Raw genomic sequence first — 16,798 nt, forward strand, 5'->3', positions numbered from 1 at the left:
ACAGTTTGTGTTTTGTAACCTGTGTAGGGTTGCACTCTCATGGCTGGTTGTAAAAGCTATACATATTTTACAGGCAGTGTGGCTAGAGGGAGTTAACTTCAGTTGGTGATACCTAACTATGCCAGAGGGGAATTGATTGGCGGGAGGTCAAAGAACTGAATAACATTAAACCTAAAATTGAGTTTCTCACTCTCCTTAGTGACAGCAGCTTTGTCCAACAATAGTATTGCTATTATTTCAAATAAATCTGCACATTTGACCTGTTCAATATTTCCTTGCACCTTCTATAATATCTAGAGATCTGAGTTATTTTCTCCCATGGACTAAGCATACTGGCAGATATACTGTCTTGGGAAATACTATGTTGGGAAATATACAGAGATTATTATTAGCAATAGAGCTATATTTGTGGGAATTTTATGCATAGGCACAAAAGATGGCTAACTTCTAGCCATATTGTATTTAACTGAACAGAACCACAACAAGCTCCCATTCTAAAACTTCTTGATCCTTCATCTATCCTTCCGAAAGAGTCAGTTCTCCTCCAACACATGGGAGGCAATAGACAAAAAGGGAATGACCTAATGTCCTTTAGCATCTCACATCTAATATTATGTCTCAGTTTCATTCTTTTCCTAAATGGCATGTATGCAGGCTCATGATTATCTGTATGTCTCAGTTCAAAACAGTAGCAGGGATTAAACTGTATAACCAAGACAACTTTCTTACAGAAGGCACAATGCAGGTAACTCCTCTGTTAAAATAATTTCAGTGAGAGAAGCTAATTCAGTGTCTGAAGAAAACTTACACATCAACTAGTCCACCTCCTCACTAGACCCCAGTGAATGCTCATATCAACTCTACAACATTCAGTAAAGGATTTTCCAGTCATAGTTGGTAAAATCGAAGAATTATAAGTATTTGAGAAACTTATGTTTAGCCCATCCTAATCTAAGAAATTCTTCCTTATATTGAACTGATGATATCTGCCTTCTACAGCTTCCAATCAATTGTTTAAATCTCTCAAGTAAGTTTCAGCAATTTCATCTTATAGGGAATTTTTCTCAACTTCCAGGTTCTTGAGAGTACTCTCATATTTTCCTCTTTTAAATTCAAATTCAATTAGTCAAATGTTTTACCTCATTAATTTTTGATATAATGTTCAATAATTCATTAGTTGTATATAATACCACTACTCATCACATCACCTGCCCTCCTTAATGTCCATCACCCAGTTACCCCATCCCCCATCCTGTTCTATTTTTATTTACAGTAGATATGCAGGATGTGTGGGATCAGGAGGATGGAGGAAGGAGGAAGGGTCGAGATAAGGTAACTAGAAAGAGCCAAAGTAAGAAAAAGGACTTTATTTTCCTCAAGTTCTACACACACCCAAAGAGGAAGATTCCTAAACTGAATTCTTTGTACCAAATTTAAAAAATTAAGTTAGCAATTTAAAAAAATAAATGTTTTAATTCCTTTAGAAATCATCTACTCTCAATTATTATTTCTTTCCAGGATAGAACAATTTATCATTAATTGCTTGTCATTACACTACCAAACTGTGTTAATGGATGCCCATCTTTTTAAAGGCTAATTGCAGATATGAAACAAATTTCTAATTAGTTTTAGAGCTTGGGAGCAGATGCATCAATATTGGAATCATGCAGGTGTGTATTTGCTTATTTGAATTTTTTTCCTCTTCAAAAGAATAAGTATTCTGAGTTCTGTTTGAAGTTTCTAAAAGGTCACTCCAAAACTTATTATATTACTTTATAAAATTCAGAGTGAAATTTACTGTCTCTTAAAAAAATATTTTCTCCAAACTCTCAGTGTCCTTGAACTATAAGCATTTTAAGGTACTTTTCACTTTTGAGTTTATATTCTAGTTATTTTTGATAGGGTCTAAAATACAAGTTCCTTCAAGGGCAGGAGTCATCTTAATTCCTCTTTATACTCCTCAAACACTCAACATCAATGAGTATTGAGAGAACAGATGAAATCTGAGTATATCCTCCTTGAGGTTAAATCTCTATTGCTGGAAATTTTTTTTTAAAATTGTGTCTCATGAGTCTAAAGAAATAATGTTATATGGCTGAGAAAATGTGTTGTGGAAACTAAAAATCTCACTGAGACATGAACTTCCCTATAAGGTGGAAATTAGCTTTGGGGTTGCTCTGGGTTTTTTTTCTACCTGTTCCCTCATTCCTTCCCCTGACCAGTCAGACCACAGGCCAGAGGTCTGCTCCCTCTGTCCTTCCGTCCAAGGTGGGAGGATTGAACTGCTTAGATCTAGGTTATGGATTATGATGAGTTTTCTAGGGTGGAGCTTTCAAGGAGGCTTTGATTTTCTTTTCTCCTAATTCTCTTCCTTCCACACTTGGAAAGTGGTAAAGGCATCAGCTTTCTCTCTCCACCTTTTCCCATTCCACTTTGCTTCCACTTTGTTCTACTTTGCTTCCTCCTCTCTCCAATTCTTTTCCATCCTCTCCCCTCCTTTCTCGCTCTCCCTTTCCCCTACACACACACACACACACACACACACACACACACACACACACAATTTGCCTCTCCCACTCTGTCACTCATCAAGACACTTTTCCCAGGTCTGGGAGGTATGCATGTCCAGTTGTACAAGCCAACTCAGTGCTAAACCAATGAAGCAAATGCTCTTTCCTGCTGGCTTGTTTCCATGTTTTCCTGAGCTGGCAGGTGTAGCTTTTCGCTTTATAGGGGTAGCCATTTCTAAATGTCAAATCTGGGCTCAATAAGGTGGTGTCTATGCCTACATCTAGTTTGGGTATAAGTTCTACTAGATCCCAGTACAAGTTACTAGACTCCGTCAGTGGCTTTGGGGGCAGAGAACTAATTTGTAATAAAATGTTATTTTGTTTAACTAGTCATTGTTCTTTCACTAATCCCCTTCCAGAAAATTATAGGAGGTATTTTTATGAGGGAAAGATTCTGGTATTCTTGGGTTCCATGGCCAAAGCACCATTTAAAAAGCATGCCAGCCTCACTTTATTCTCAATATTAGAGTATGTGTTTGTATACACACCTATAAATATACTGATAGATTTCATATTAAACATTAAGCTGAATTTCACCTAAATAAAAGCCTGATGTAAACAATTAAAATAATATCTGGATTAAATTCTATAGATCTCACTCATACAGATTGTCAATCTATTCCCAATACGGTCAGCATTAGTTAATGATATTTCCTCTGCCCATTACAACACAAAGAAAACTAATTACATAGCACCTTTGTAGTGAAAAGGATTAAAATAAGGAACAAATATTTCAAAAAGTAAGAAACAAATATGAATGTGTATTTATACCCACACAGAGCTGTGAAATTCAAGTAAATAACTGAATATTGGTCTATATTATACAGAAGAATTATGGCCTCTCTCTTTGGCTTTCTAAAATAAAAATAAAGACAAAGCAATTGATCACTGAGTAACAAGATCTAAGATGCCTTTCAAATGAATTTATATTAAGTATCCACAGGGTGTATTGCCATCATTTTTTAAAAGTAAAGTTCATTTTGATGAAAAATTGTGTTTTAAAAGGTTCATTTATTTCCCTTTTGCAAGCCCATACCTGTTCAATGACTAGATATATTTTTCCTGCTTTTAAAACCATTATCTGTCTAAAACACATTTTAAAAAAGCTTTGTGTCTTTTTCCCTCAGTAAATTATATGGATAAACATAGAAAATGGCCTGCTGATGAAAGGAAATACATTTATAAAAAGCAAATGAGTTTTATCATGCATTGTTGTTCCAATACTTTAAACTTTGGGGGGAAGGTTTATGCCCATCCCTACCCCGGCTCTTAACACTTAACACACATACTTCAACTCCTAAGCTCCTTCATCTATACAGAAGAGCGCCTGCGATCTAGTTCTGATTTAAGAGTGGTTAACAGCAAGCTAGGCCCTGGATATGAATCTGATACTTTATAATACTTCCAGGGCAGCTAAGATTTACTTAGCAACCAGAACATTCAAGACCCTGTGCTGGCATTTTTAGATCCCACAATCTCAAAGACATAACTTCTACCCCCATCCTTCTGTGAAACTAATTCTAGCAGTTAAGTAAGGCTCTGGGTTATGAAGGTCCTTATCCCAGCCCATCAGTCTACTCAACAGTCTCCGGGACTCCTTTTGCATTTGGGCCCTCAGTGCCATCAGGCAGCAGATACTCTTCTCTCTTGAGTTTTGAATGGGACAGAGCAGAAAGGAGACAAAAAGAGGACAGTATAATGCATGCATCATTCAGTGTATGCCAGGTGTGATGGCTAATTTTATGGCCATGATGCCCAGATAGGTGGTCAAACATTATTCTGGAGCTTTCTGTGAAGGTTTTGTTTTGGATGAAATTAACATTTAAGACAGCAGACTTTGAGTAAAGCAGATTGTTTGCTATAGTGAGGGAAGCCTCCTTCATTCTGTTGAAGGCCTAAATGGGACAAAAGATTACTCCTCCCTCACCCCCCCCCCCCACTCACCCACCAAAATTCTGCCAGGAGACAGCTTTCAGATTGAAACTGTAACACTGGCTCTTCTCTGACTCTCTCTGCAGATTTTGGACTTGCCAGCCTCCATAATTGTGTGAGCCAATTTCTTAATAATAAATACACACACAGACACACACACACACACACACACACATACACATACACATCCTATTGGTTCTACTCCTCTGGAGAACCCTGACTAGTACACCAGGTAATCAGCGTAAGATGTGCATCTCTTATTTGCTTCCAGTTCTCTCTCAGCCCTCGACCAGCACCTTCTCCCATCTTTACCTCTCCACCTTTCCCTGCATCATTGTTTTTACCCTCATTCTGTATACTTGGAAATGACTCTCTAAACATATCCTTAATCCAAAATCTTAAATCTTCTGTGGTTCACTTCTTATACCCCAGGCCTGAGTCCATCACTATCTGACTTTTGATACTTAAAGATTTTGGAATCTAGGAACCCCTTTTCTCTCTCAAGTGCCTAGTCCTTGCTTTTAAAACTATCCTTTCTGCCATCTACTTTTTGAAGCTTATCTTGAAAATCAAACACTGACTTTTCTGTCATCAGTTTTTACCTGTCCCACCCTAAAGCTATAAATGTCTCATCATCTATGCTTAGGGAACAAAAGGAAAATGAATCATGAAAAAAATGTTTTTGGTTCATCAGCTAATATTTGCAAATACTTACACTCCACAAGACACTGGCATAAAATGAGATTCTCAGACCTGGCTTCACATTGGAATTGTCTGGAAGCTTTTCAAAACTATCAATGTCTTAGCCTCTCTGTCCCACCAGAGATTCTGATTTAATTGATCTGGGTGAAGTTTAGATGTCACTATTTTGCTAACCTCTTTCAGTGTTCTAATGGGCAACCAGGGGTAGAAATTGCTGTTGCAGAGGAAAGGCATGGGACTGGTATATGGTTTTGCCATGAACTAGTCAGACGATCCCTGGAGCGTGAACATCACCTATCTGGGTTCAACGTGCTTCTGTGAAAAATGTGGCATTGATTTTCAAAGTCTTCACTGAACTAACACTAACATTCTGTGAATTCATCCCTGTGAGAACTAAAAGGGTTACTTTGTCCAGTGAGTGATTATAGTAACAAAAGAAGAGTTGGTGTGGTCACACAAATAATGCTTCTATTTTGCCTTGAAATAATATATAGCAACTAAAAGAAACCAGTGCTCTTTTCAATATAAGGGTCTTCTGCTGTTGTCTCTGTTGAATTGTTTAGGCACCAACATCAATTTAGAAGCACCTCTATATGTAGCTCTACTCCCTCAGTTCCTCAGCTAAGTTCAATGAGATTAAGCCTCAAATATTTTCTATGTTGAAAGCATGCATCTAAACATGTAAAAAGTGACCGACCAGATCTTACTAGTAAAGCATTTTCAAAATGTGGACTGTATACAAGGAATTTCAAGTGGTTGCTTTAAATAGCACTGAATCACAGAGGTAGAAGCTTTCTCCTTTTGAATTGTTTTATTTCTCTCGGTTAATCAAGAAAAAACATCCCTGTTTAGTACTGAGATATCTTCATCACATTGCTAATACTTGTTAATGTATTTTAAGAATATTTTAAGAACGAGATAGTAAATTGCAGGCTCTGAAGCAGACAATGGTATTTAGCTAATATTTAATAGCAGTGTTTGGTTCTCACTCTTTTTAAGATACATTATATAAATGGCAGATGCATTTCTATCTAGATGTATAGAAGGCTTCCTTTTAAGATACTTTTATTTAAACAAGGAAAAAGCTGTCAAGTGAAGATTCAGATGAAATTATTGAGAAAACATTTATCTGGGAAAGGGTGCATGAGAGTTAATGTCAACTAGACAGCCTGATTGAATAAAAAATACAAGTGTTTTAAAGGGAAAAAAGGAAATGACTAAGGCCATACTATTAGGGAGTTGAATTATTTTATTTTGTTATTGGCTGGGTCTGCATGGAAAGCTAGGGTAATAGAAGTTTTTTTTTCCAATTGGATGAACAGGAGATGTTGACCAGATACATCTTACTATTCCATCTTATCATTAAATACATTAATTATAAATAAATTAAGCACTTTGGTCAAAAGGCTGATAATTTTTTAAATTATCTGTGTCTACACCACCTGTGTCTAGGTGAAACACATTTTAGATACAAAGACACAAACAGGTGGAAAATAAAAGCGTAGAAAAAGACATAATATGAAAGCAGTAATCAAAAGAAAGCAGATGTGACTATACAAATACAAGAAAAAAAATAGACATTAGGACAAAAGCTGCTAGAGACAAAGCGTGACATTTATAATAATAACAGGGTCAATCTGCCAGGACTTGTATTAATATTAGTATTAAAGAGGGGTTTTGTTTTGTTTTGTTTTGTTTTGAGGAGTTACATTGTTCTGATAACTGCCTATTTGGTTATATGTAATGTTTATTTTCCAAACAAGTCTGCTATTTTCACTTATTTATAGTGAATGGGAATCTTAGATGAGATTCTGGTACTTTGACAGAAGGAATTTATTGGCACACCCTCTGATTTGCATATGGCCTCAGAGGCTCATGGAAGACAACCTGCTTCTTGTTGGTACTAAGGGACAAGAGTGCTAGCCTGAAGAGAGTCGGGGAGGGGGTAAGGGGGGCACTGAAAGAAGAATCCCTGTAAATGAGGAAAGAGCCGGGCATGACAGCAATGCAGTCTGTGCCAGGAAAAACTGCGTTAGACCGGAAGTGAAGAGGGAGTCACTGGGAGGTGTGACTGTGGGACCTCTAGGAGAGCTCTCTGGTAGACACCTCTGCTCTTCCACTAGGAGACCTTATCCCTCTTCTCTGATGGAAGAAAAGGAAGAGTCTAACCAAATGGAGACAAAGAGGTAAATTAGGTCCAGAGTGAGGAGTTGGAGAAGAGAGTGGATTCCCAAGGGGGTTCCAGAGGTCAAGTAAGGATCAAGGCCATGATGGGAGACCTGCATAAAATCTGAACTGGGCATCCTGTCTGGAGCTATGTGCATAAGCAACTAGCCTCACAGCAAGAGCAAATTCCAAGCAAAGGAAAGGGAGATGCACTGGAAAGCATTCAAATTAAATTTGAAATGATTCTCCCTGGGGAACTACCCCCCCCCCCAAAAAAAAGAGATTCAAAAAGACTTTTAAAATGTCAAGAAAAATCTAGAAAATTATACAACATTTAAGAAGAGCATTTCTCATTGAGAGGTGCTGATTGATGCAGCAGCCTTAGGGATAAACTGCAAAATAAACCCATGAATGGAATGTAGAATGCTTATTACTATGAAGCAATATATTTGTATATACAGTAGAAGACATTTCTCCTATTGTCTGTGATCTTCCTAACTTGTCTATGAAGTAATATTATTTCCATTACACAGTTCAGGAAACTGAAATTCAGAGAGGTTAGAATGACCTCCCAGAGATCTCCAGCTGCTGAGTGTTGCTGGCTCAATCGTAGGTCTTGTGACAGCCATACCAGTGGGCTCACTACATCACCTACAATCTCACGGCTTCCAGGATGAGTCAAATGTGCTCCCTTTATACAACAGTTCCAGGAGCCCAGCGTGGGTTTTCATCCGTCAGAGTGGACTTCACAATAGCCCAGTAGGAAACGAGTGACATGCTGCCCAGAAGGCAAGATTGCTTTCATCTGGGGCCTCGACCAGACATTCATCTTCCTCATCCATGTATTTATAAAGGCCAGACACTGCCATTCCCTACTGGAGTCTCAACAGCAGAAGTCTTTCGAACCCACAAAAGTGCAGTATAGGTTGCACCAGCTTGCATTCCCACCAACAGTGTAGGAGGGTTCCCCTTTCTCCGCATCCTCGCCAGCATCTGTCATTTCCTGACTTGTTGATTTTAGCCATTCTGACTGGTGTGAGGTGATATCTCATTGTGGTTTTGATTTGTATTTCCCTGATGCCGAGTGATATGGAGCACTTTTTCATGTGTCTGTTGGCCATCTGGATGTCTTCTTTGCAGAAATGTCTGTTCATGTCCTCTGCCCATTTCTTGATTGGATTATTTGTTCTTTGGGTGTTGAGTTTGCTAAGTTCTTTATAGATTCTGGACACTAGTCCTTTATCTGATATGTCGTTTGCAAATATCTTCTCCCATTCTGTCAGTTGTCTTTTGATTTTGTTAACTGTTTCCTTTGCTGTGCAAAAGCTTTTGAGACAAACCATAAGTGACTCTTAATCTCACAAAACAAACTGAGGGTTGCTGGGGGGAAGGGGTTTGGGAGAAGGGGGTGGTATTATGGACATTGGGGAGGGTATGTGTTTTGGTGAGTGCTGTGAAGTGTGTAAACCTGGTGATTCACAGACCTGTACCCCTGGGGATAAAAATATATGTTTGTAAAAAATAAAAAATTATATTAAAAAAAAACAAAAATCAAAAAAAAAAAAAAAGTGCAGTATAGGGATGCATTTCCCATCAGGAGGACAGGTGACAACCGAGAGACAGGAGACAAGGGTTGACTCAAAATGAAATGTAGGAGACAGACCTTACTCCCTAATCTACAGGATGGAACAAAAATTTAGAATTATGGTTTCAATACCTCTAAATACCAGCTTCTGCTCTAATACAGACTATATTGAGCTAGGATCTGGCACCAAATACCTGCACGAATCATCAGAACAGGGTGACTGCTCCTGTTTTCAAGAGAGTGAGGATTGGAGAGAAGGACGTACGTTGGCAGTAAAACCTTCACAAGTTCCTAAGGATTTATTAAATGAGTAAGTGAATCAGACTAAAATCCCACTTTTATTACTATTTTTTAGAGATGTTATTTATTTAACAGAGAGAGACACCGTGAGAGCAAGAATACAAGCAGGGGAAGCAGGAAAGGGAGGAGCAGACTTCCCGTCGAGCAGGGAGCCCGATGCGGGGTTTGATCCCAGGGTCCTGGGATCATGACCTGAGCTGAAGTCAGACGCTTAATGACTGAGCCACCCAGGTGCCCCTAAAATCACATTTTAAAAGCTCTTATGGTATTCTACCAAGATATCTTGAGACTAAATTTGTGACTTTTAGTGAGAGAGAGTCAAATGGGACACCAGAATCATAATTTGCTATCCCCAGAGAACAAAAGAGACACGCTTTAGATTTTTAAGTTAACAGTCGCCGGTAGCATTATCATCAACATCACCATTACCCCCACCACCATCGTTAACAAGAAGGATTAGGCACGTATGGCAGAACTGAAAAGAAATGGCAGAACTGAAAAGAAAACTTGGATTTACCAAAAAAAGAATGCCAAGGGAGGAATGCCTTTAGCAAAGAAAAATACTAAGAGATACATTTTTTTAAAATTATGATATCTAATCTTTCTAGAAATTAAACAGAAGGGAGCCATGTAAGACAGAAAAAAAAAAGTCAAGGTGAATAGAATGATAGTAATTATTAATAGTAATAGTATCTCCATATCCTAAAACAAACATGTCTCATTCCTCATTTTCCACCTCTAAAAATAACCTTTGGAAATTTCCTTTAGTTGATCGCTTCATCAAGATTATCATCTAAGTCATAGAAAATTGTTCAGTTATGAAACATATCATCATAACAGTCTATAAAAGCTCAATTCCTCCAAGCTTCTCATCTCCATTTTAGCTTTTCACCCCATCTTCCTTTGGAAAACCGCTCCATTCCTTCCTTGCACGGAAAAATTTAATATCACAAAAAATGCTGGTTTTTGTAAAAACCAAGTCAGTTGGAAGACAAAGAAACAAGCCTGGTATCTTATTAAAGATCTTTAAAATGTTGAGACCAAACTGGTTTCTTACATTGCAGAAACATTAAGAGTTTGTTCCATAACTCAAGCATCTTGACAGAACCTTCCCCCTCAATAACCATCTGTTACCACATAGAGTTGTTGTTTGTGATTAGCTTACTTATTATCACATATTAAAGGAAATGATCTTGAATCTAACATATTTGTTTTCATGTAATTCACAATTTTCCTTCCTTAGCCTCCTGCTTAGTTCAGCTGACCTTTCTTCCCCTTGAGGCAAGAGTTTATTAAGGTTGGAGGCAGTTAAGAGCCATTCCGGCAGAAAGTCCTCAATCTGCGCCACTGCTGCAGATTATTTCCCCATCATTACAACTGTGTCACCAGAATTTATTCATAAATTAACTTTTGAATCACATTTGCTGACAGAATAACCACCATCATGTTCAAATGGTATATCCGTAAAAGAATTGCCCTCTTAGCAATATTTATTATTAGTGTAAAATACTTTGGAAAATTAGTGGAAAATACTTTGCTAGCTTTATCTGTTCTGACTGGGTTTTCCATAGCATTCTCCCATTCCTGAACATGTCAAATTGGGGTGTCATTGGAAAGCACTTCAGCTACCTGCTTTGTGGCAGAGTCACCCATTATTTCTGAGCAAAAATCTTCCGTATGGTTGGTTGCCTAAGCCTAGTGTCACATTATAGGTAATCCGTAAAGCACAAATATTTGTATGTGAAATATAATGTTTATGTGTGAAATATTGAATACGTACCTCTGTCAGTTTCTCATTTCAATATTTTTTCCTTCAAAGAATTTTTTTTTAGATTCAGACCTATTTCTTTAAGCTATACATTCAAATCTTGCTTAAATTTTTATATTTTTGTTACTTTATTAGCTAGTAGATTTCTCAAGTAACACATTGAGCTTGTAGCTCTTCTCCATCAACAGTGGCCACTAAACTCCAAATACACAAAGCATTATTTTTCCAATTAGAACTAGAATGGGTTCTTATGGTCTTCCTTTCTTAGTAATAACTTATATTTTGTCATCATATTCAGAAAAAAATCTTTCTTTTGACCAAAAAATCCAGTGAACTAGACTTAGAAAAAGTCCATCTGTAAATTAGGATTAAACATAAATAATATAAATTTTATTTATCAAACATAGCTAACAAAGTTATTTTGCAAATTCAAAAGTAAATTTAAACATTCAGAATTTTTTAATGTTCAGAATTAAAAACCAAATAACTAAAAATAAATTATGAATAATGTTTATATGTTCTCAGATTTTTATATACTTCTCGGTTACAGTTCAGAAACTAATTTAAAAATACTACACATAACAAGCATACAAATAAACCACAAACAAATCGCACATGTTCAGCATTTCAACTGATCTATAGCCTATTAAACAATGTGAGTTCTGGGATGCCTGGGTAGCTCAGCTGGTTAAGCATCTGCCTTTGACTCAGAGATCCGATCCCAGGGTCCTGAAATCTAGTCCCTGAACTGAATCAGGTTCCTTGCTCAGCAGGGAACCTGTTTCTCTCTCTACCTGCAGCTCCTCCTTGCTAGTGTGCTCTCGTTCACTCTCTCTGACAAATAAATAAAATCTTTAAAATAAATAAAGTAAACAAGATGAGTTCTCTGATCATGAGCTTGGATACCATGATATGCCAACTGCTATAATGGTTTCTAAATACTCCAACTTTCTGTAGTTTCTTTGCATTCTTTTTTTTTTTTAAGATTTTATTTATTTATTTGACAAAGAGAGATCAAAATTAGTCAAAGAGGCAGGCAAAGAGAGAGAGGGGGAAGCAGGCTCCTTGCTGAGCATTGAGCCTGATGTGGGGCTTGATCCCAGGACCCTGGGATCATGACCTGAGCTGTAGGCAGAGGCTTTAACCCACTGAGCGACCCAGGTGCCCTCTTTTTTCTTTTTCTTTTTCTTTTCTTTTCTTTTCTTTTTTTTTTTTTTTTTTAAGATTTCGTTTATTTGACACAGAGAGAGAGTAGCAGAGTGAGAGGGAGAAGCAGACTTCCCACTGAGCAGGGACCCTGACACAGGACTCGACCCTGGGACCCTGGGATCATGACCTGAGCTGAAGTTAGACATTTAACCGACTGAGCCACCCAGGCATCCCTTTCTTTGTATTCTATTGGGAGCTGATAACTGAGAGTTTGCACACTGACACAGAATGCAGAGCTCACTTTGACACCTAGTATAATATCTACTTAAAGAAAAAGATTAAGAGAAATATATATTTTAAATCTATAATCTGTATCATTGCCTCTTGTTTTGTTTTCTCAAAAAAAACTTTACATGAATCAGATTTATTTAGCTGTGGTCCTTCTTCCAACCTCGATGTTCTCTTTTATTTCAGGAAATATATCCTGTTGTAATTTTCAGCTAGCCCTTAGCAAAACTCCTAACCTCACTTTAGACATTTCCTTCAGCAAAACTAGGAAAATCATTTATTACAAAATATCTTTTACTAGAAAATGTGACTGTTTTGGCATCTTTTTCCCACCCTGCCTGAGGGAAACCAACATTACCTTCTTAAAGACTTTTAAACAGAGATCACATAGGACTCTCTTAAAGGGAGAGAAAACCATGGCAGCAGCCCTTGGGAGAAATTAGTTCCCTGGATTTCAAAGGGGAAGATATTTGGAGGTTGTGTGAGAATTAGGAGCTCATGCCTCACTCCCTTGCAACAACTGTGGATGTTAGCAAAACTACATAGGGCATGATGCCATCATGAATGGGGAAGCCTATATGCAAGTCACCAAGGCTTTACACTTGGTAAAGTCTCTGCTTTCAGACTTTGGCAGAGATGCCATAGAGCAGATTGCCCCCAAAGCAATAGGCAAGTTTATCAGTGATCCTCCCAGTGGAAAGAAACCAAATAGCCCTTGCCAGATTTTCTGGATTTCATTAGATTCCCAGGACCTTTACACAACCTTGGCAATGGAGAGGGAGGCCCAATGATGAATAATATTGGGTTTCCTACCATTTTGGCCAGATAGAGGCAAAGAACGGAAATGTGTTTTAGAGAAATGAAGAACTATAGAATTTACAAATTAACACCCATGACACATTCAAGTTTCTACAGCCTAACAGCTAGCAAGTAAGTTTCATATTCAGGAGATTTATAAAAGCTCTTTAATGCTATTGGCTTTGTGACAAGCAATTTCAACATATTCCACCCCTAGATGGATCTTCATAGTGTTCGTTCAATTTACTTGTTTATTCCCGAAAAGTATTTGAGTTCCTTCTGTGTATTAGGAACTGTTTTAGGTTCTGTGGTTGTAGTTAGAAACAAAAGAGTCAATAACTACTGCACCCCATGGAAATTCTATTTTAGTCATTTAGACAATAAACTAAGTAACCATAACCTGTATTACGTTAGAGAGTGATATGGCCTAAGGAGAAAAATAAGACACCAAAGGAGAATCCAGAACTCACTGTGCTCCCTGGTCAGAGTGCTCCCCCAACTTGGTTCCACAGATGAGCAAAACTGCTAGTCAGGATTATTACTTGGCTTCTGCAGCTGTGAATTTGGTTGGCAGCAATCCATGTTCTGGTGGGTGCAAGCCCCTACCAGTTCTTCATCACACATTCCTAGTGACTGAGCCATACAGATTCCCCTACAGTTTTTGTGGTGTAAGATCAGAGTTGGTGCTCCCAAAAAGAAACCTACAATGAGTAGGGGTGAGGGTTGCTAGTTTTCTCCCCTGGGTTTTCTGAACCACAGGCTTAGGGGAGATGTCTTCACAGTGCTGCCTGGGGGAGGAAGGATGCGGTCAACATGCAGCCACTTCTCTTACCCTTCTAATGCACACGGTCTTGGTCTCTATGGTGCAGGGGGGTGCTTCAGCCTCACCTCTGTATTCTAGGATCCTCTCACTGATATCTTTTTCTTGCATGATTGGTTTTTTTTTCTTTTTGTTTTTTTTAATTTGGTTTGGTGTGGGTTTTTTTGTTTTGTTTTGTTTTGTTTGTTTTTTGTTTTTTGTTTTTTTTTTGTTTGTTTGTTTTTTGTTTTTTTTTTTTTTGGTGAGGGGGAGCAGGGTTAGAAACAACCCATGTCATCATCTTGGTGAGTCACTTCCTTACATCTCAGTTTTGACCCAGGGACTTCATCACTACTGAAGATATAAATACCTCTCCCTTTTGAGCTCATCAATGTCATGGAAGAAAAGACACTCTGCAGCAGGTAGTGGCACCCAAGCTTGAGAGACAGTAAAGTATCATCAGGGTGGATATGATTTCTGTCCACTCAGTAATTACTTCTTGAAACAGGATGATGCTAAATACAACTTGAAGCTTATAAGCTTATAAGCTAGTGCAATCACTGGATCTCAAAGCATAGCTCAGAATCATCAAGGCCTATGAATCTCCTTTGAAATTGTTTATTTCCATGAAATTACACTATAATTTTTTTGGATTCTGTTTGACTTCAGAGAATTCTGCAATAGGAAATGAGGCTTCTCAGTGGTGGCTATGTGCATAATCTACATATAATCAATCTGCCTTAGTCTGGTTTCTCCAGAGAAACAAACCAGTCTCTTTATGTATAAAGAGATTTATTATAATGAATTGGCTCATACAATTATGGAGGCTGAGAATCCCACAATCTGCAGTTGGCAGGCTGACATCCCAGGAGAGCCAATGGTATAGTTCAGTCTGAGTCCAAGTCCAAGGGCAGAAGACCAATGTCCCAGCTTGAGGACTATCAAGCAGAAAGTAAATTCTCTCCTTTTCTGCCATTTTTAGTTGTTATTTAGGCCTCCAGTGGGTTGGATGAGGCCCACCCACATGGAGGAGGGCAACCTGCTTTACTCAGTCTGCTGATTCAAGTGTTCGTCTCAACCAGAAGCACAAACACAGCCACTCCATGGCTCAGCCAAGCTGACACATAAAATTAACAATTACACCATGTTTTACTGGACAGTAAGCCCAGGATGGTAAATGATATTTGAGTCATTCAACGAATTTGTCAAATATTTATTAGCTCCTATTATGCATTGGTTTCCAGTGTAGGCTCTTGGAATACAGTAGTAATTAAAACAAACAAAACCCATCTCATGAAGTTGACATTAAGAAGTATAATTCCACATCTCATAGACACTGGCTTTCCACTGTCTATTGAAGGACCTCCAGGCTCTTGCAAATTTGTCCCACCCCACAGCATCCAAATATTCTAGGAATTTGGTCAATTAGTCAACAAATGATTGTTAAATGAATGAGCGTCGTCCATTTTCTTCCTTTCTTCCCTCCTGGGCCTATCTTTCCTCTGTGTAGCTAGGTGAAAGTGCCTCATTCCTGAGAGCATCTGAGATTTACAGCTGACTCAGCTCTTGATGACTGCCACTATGACCCTCCCAGGTACCCCACCACTATCCAGGACTCTTAAGAAGCCAAAGGGATCTTAGCTCCCTGGAGTCTTCAGCTCAGGGAAGATAGTCTAAGTTTCATGCAGAAATGGAGGTGGGTAGTTAGGGTTTGAGGACATCCCCCCTTCCTTTTACTCTCTGATGTTAAACTGTAATACATAGGTAAATAAAAAGGGCCATCTGTATTCAAACAGTTTAAAAAGTTGTTACAACAAATACATCTGTGATTTAAAAAAGAAGAAGAAGAAGAAGAAGAAGAAGAAGAAGATGGATAGTCCCCTAAACCTACGTTAATCCCAGGAAATTGGAGGAAGGCTTGGAGGGGTGTTGAGAATCTAAACTCAACCATGCTGTACTCAAAATTGCCCATCAGGTGACAGAGTCCTTGTCACTGGACCCACCCCATGCGTCTGACTCCTCTTTCTTTCAGATGACTTATCTCTTAAGAGGTGCTTCATTCCTCATATAGATTTCTGGTGAACCAGTGCCGCCTGTCCTCCAGACATGCTGTGCACATGGCCACAGATCAAACCAGCATCCCAACTACACACATAATTGGTTTGAATCTGAACTACTACCTCCTTGAACAAATCAATAACAGACTTGTTTGCTCTCCCTGAGTTTTTAAGACAAACAGATTCAATGTCTTGCCATCTCAGTAGAAAATTCAATCTTGTGAGTCATAAAAGCTCTGACAAGTTGGTTCTATTAGAGGACCTTAATTCCGAAAAGTTCTTGATTTGAAAAAAAAAAATCCCTTTACAAAAGTTTTTCCTGTGTCCTATGTGACTAAAATTTAAAAATTATATTCCTAGAATTTGCTTTTTCTTCTTCCAATGAGCCATACACATGTTTCTATGGTAATATTTAAAGGCTTCTGATTGAATTAAAGGGCCAAACAAAAAGAAAAGTTTTAAACTTGATATCTCCTTTTTTGTCACACTGTACAAAATCTGATTTGCAAAGTTCCCAGCACATCCTAACAAAAGATGCAGATAAAGTGTGACAGGCTAGCCTCCTCTGGCTTGAGGAAGACTTTGACATCTTTCCTTTTGCCTGTTGGTTACAAATGCTCTACTTGTGAGAAATTAACCCAATTCTTCCAGGTCTATAACACATTTCTCAAATTTTTCACTACA

At 38.2% G+C, this 16,798-nt stretch overlaps 1 long non-coding RNA gene across 1 annotated transcript in view; it reads right to left on the reverse strand.

The window, feature by feature from the left end:
• LOC309869739 overlaps positions 1–14,008 on the reverse strand; it is a 119,379-nt gene extending 105,371 nt beyond the window's left edge. The window contains exon 1 of the long non-coding RNA XR_014314338.1: positions 13,729–14,008. This is a non-coding gene — a long non-coding RNA (uncharacterized lncRNA). The remainder of the gene's footprint in view (positions 1–13,728) is intronic.
• Positions 14,009–16,798: the final 2,790 nt, after the last annotated feature.

The sequence above is a fragment of the Mustela nivalis genome, assembly GCF_964662115.1.
Source record: "Mustela nivalis genome assembly, chromosome: 1".
Classification (NCBI taxonomy): Eukaryota; Metazoa; Chordata; class Mammalia; order Carnivora; family Mustelidae; genus Mustela; species Mustela nivalis.